General features: G+C 43.7%; 1 pseudogene across 1 annotated transcript; it reads right to left on the reverse strand.

Moving 5' to 3' along the window:
* Positions 1 to 908: 908 nt before the first annotated feature.
* Positions 909 to 2,473, reverse strand: LOC308520629 (glyceraldehyde-3-phosphate dehydrogenase-like; annotated as a pseudogene). The gene is made up of 2 exons: positions 1,936 to 2,473; positions 909 to 1,337 (listed from the first exon to the last, which is right to left on the reverse strand). The product of its transcript is annotated as a glyceraldehyde-3-phosphate dehydrogenase-like (transcript).
* Between the last annotated feature and the right edge of the window lie 359 nt (positions 2,474 to 2,832).

Below are 2,832 nucleotides of genomic sequence, written 5' to 3' on the forward strand. Positions count from 1 at the left end.
CCAACACTTTGCAATAGAATTGCACTTTTATTTTTGTATTTTATTTCTACTGGGACAAATCGCTTGTATGTTACCCATCGAGTAACTCATTTTATGAAATAAAATATTTAAATGACTTCCCAAATTTATCACATGTGAGTGCTTTTTCCTGTAAGGAGCTGTTGGCTGTGTAATGAGAATTGAGTTTACCTGGAAGCAGTAGTTCTCAATCTTCACTGGATATTAGAATCACCTGGAGAGCTTTTAAAAAAATCTCAATATCCATACTGTAATATGAGCAAGTTAAATGGCACCAATTAATAGACTCTCTATTAATTCCAGTGAACAGCCAAATATTGAGCATCATTGCACTAAAAATTTACCCTGTTCAGGACATTTTTGGGTGTTTTTTCCCAGTGAAGGTTCTTTTTTGGTGACGATTGCTTGCTTTAAAATTCTTTATTTCTTTGCTTCATGTATAAACAGAAATCACACCCCAGGTTTTCCAAACGGCTTTATTAAAGTATAATTGCTATGCAAAACACTGCACTTATATAATACATAATATTTGATGAGCTTTGACGTACGCACTCACCTAAGAACCAGCACCACAATCAAAGAAACAATCATCATCTCCAGAAATTTCCCCCAGTCCCTTTTGTTTTTTGGTAGTAAGAACATTTAACATGAGATTTACCCTCTTAGCATTTTTTTTTTTTTTTTTTTTACTGGATACAGTGAACATTAATGATGGTGCATAACAAGGTGGGGCTCCCTAAGTCCCTCCCCTTCTTCAGGGGACCTGGGGTGGAAACTGTGGCGGTCAGGAGATTCTGTGTGTTGGGGGGTTGATTTGGGGAAAGGGCTCTCCAGCATCTGAGGAGAGTCCTTTTTCATCCTCTTGCTGGGGCTGGTGGTCCAGGGGGCTCTTACTCCTTGGAGGCCATGTGGACCACAAGGTCCACCACCCTGTTGCTGTAGCCAAATTCATTGTCATACCAGGAAACGAGCTTGACAAAGTGGTCACTGAGGGTGATGCCAGCCTCAGCATTGAAGGTGGAGGAGTGGGTGTCACTGTTAAAGTCACAGGAGACAACCTGGCCCTCAGGGTAGCCCAGGATGCCCTTGAGGGGGCCCCCTGATGCCTGCTTCACTATCTTCTTGATGTCATCGTATTTGGCAGCTTTCTCCAGGTGGCAGGTCAGATCTACAACCCACACAATGAAGACACAGAAGGCCATGCCAATGAGCTTCCCATTCAGTTCAGGGATGACTTTGCCAACAACCTTGGCAGTGCCAGTCGAAGCAAGGAGGATGTTCTTGGAAGCCCCTCAGTGCTGGAAGCCGGTCCATCCTTGCTGCTTGACACAGTTGCTACAGGGAAGAAACATCGGCACAGCATATGGTTCAAGGGACCTGGTGTATATGGCTTACTGTTCTTAATATGTTTGCTCCCCTTCTTAGTGCTATGTGTTTTAACCAAAGTCATCTCTCCGAGGAAGGTTGTTTCCCCAGGTGGGGATTTTTCCCTGGACTTAGGGATTAACAGGACTAAGGAAGGGAATAAATCAGTAAAACCCCTTAACTAAGTGCCAGGCGGGTAGTTAATCACCTTAACTACGATCATGCTTAAGCTACATAATCTTTACTTAGGATAATCTCCTTCAGTTACTTCCTTGTAGCTTAACAGAACAGTAGAGTAGTGACCTTGGAATGGAGATAACAAATGCCCTAACCTTTGGAATAGAATGGATAGGATTAAAATCAAATGGTATAAATACAGATGTAACAGGAGAATAGAGGGAGAACCTGGCAAGAACCTGGCTAGAGAACCTGGCTAGGCTGCTGATCAACTGAACACTGCCTCCATGTCATTCCTTCTTTGCCGACTCTGTCCACACCTTTGGGAACCCCTGGACCTGCTGGAGCAGGACCCCAACACCTCAGCCATCACACGACAGCTTCCCAGAGGGGCCATCCATGGTCTTCTGGGTGGCCGTGATGGCATGGACTGTGGTCATAAGTCCCTCCATGATGCCAAGGATGTCATGGATGACCTTGGCCAGGGGGCAAAGCAGTTGGTGGTGCAGGAGGCATTGCTGACAATCTTGAGGGATTTGTCATACCTGTCATGGTTCACACCCCTCACACACAAAGAGGCATTTACAGAAGGCACCAAGATGATGACCATCTTGTTCCACCCATCAAGTGAGCCCCAGTCTTATCCATAGTAGTGAGGATGCCATTTGATGTTGGTGGGATCTCACTCCTGGATGATGGAGACGGACTCTTCATTGATGACAAGCTTCCCATTCTCAGCCTTGACTGTGCCTTTGAACTTGCCATGAGTAATCATACTGGAACATATAGACCATGTAGTTGAGGTCAATGGAGGGGTCATTGATGGTGATATTATCTGCTTTGCCAGAGTTAAAAGCAGCTCTGGTGACCAGCAGCCAATACTGCCAAATCCATTCACTCTGACCTTCACCATCATGTCTCAGGGTCGCGGCTGGCTCTTTGCAGGAAGATGTGGCTGGCTGTCTAACAGGAGAAGCAGAGAGCAATAAAAAATTTTAAGTGCACATACAGTATTGTCAACTTTAGGCAATATGTTGTACATCAGAGCTCTGAAACTTAAGCATTTGTGTGACTGAAACATTTACCCATTGAAAACAACTTCCTATTTCCCTCTTCCTCCAGTTCCTGATAATCACCATCCCATTCTCTGATTAATGATCTTTGATTAGTTTATATCTCATATAAGTGAAATCATGCAACATTTGTCCTTTCCCACTGTCATTTTAAAATCATTTCTATTTTCAATTACAGGTGATGTACATTATTATATTA

Source organism: Myotis nattereri (assembly GCF_964212035.1).
Source record: "Myotis nattereri genome assembly, chromosome: 5".
In the NCBI taxonomy this organism is placed as follows: Eukaryota; Metazoa; Chordata; class Mammalia; order Chiroptera; family Vespertilionidae; genus Myotis; species Myotis nattereri.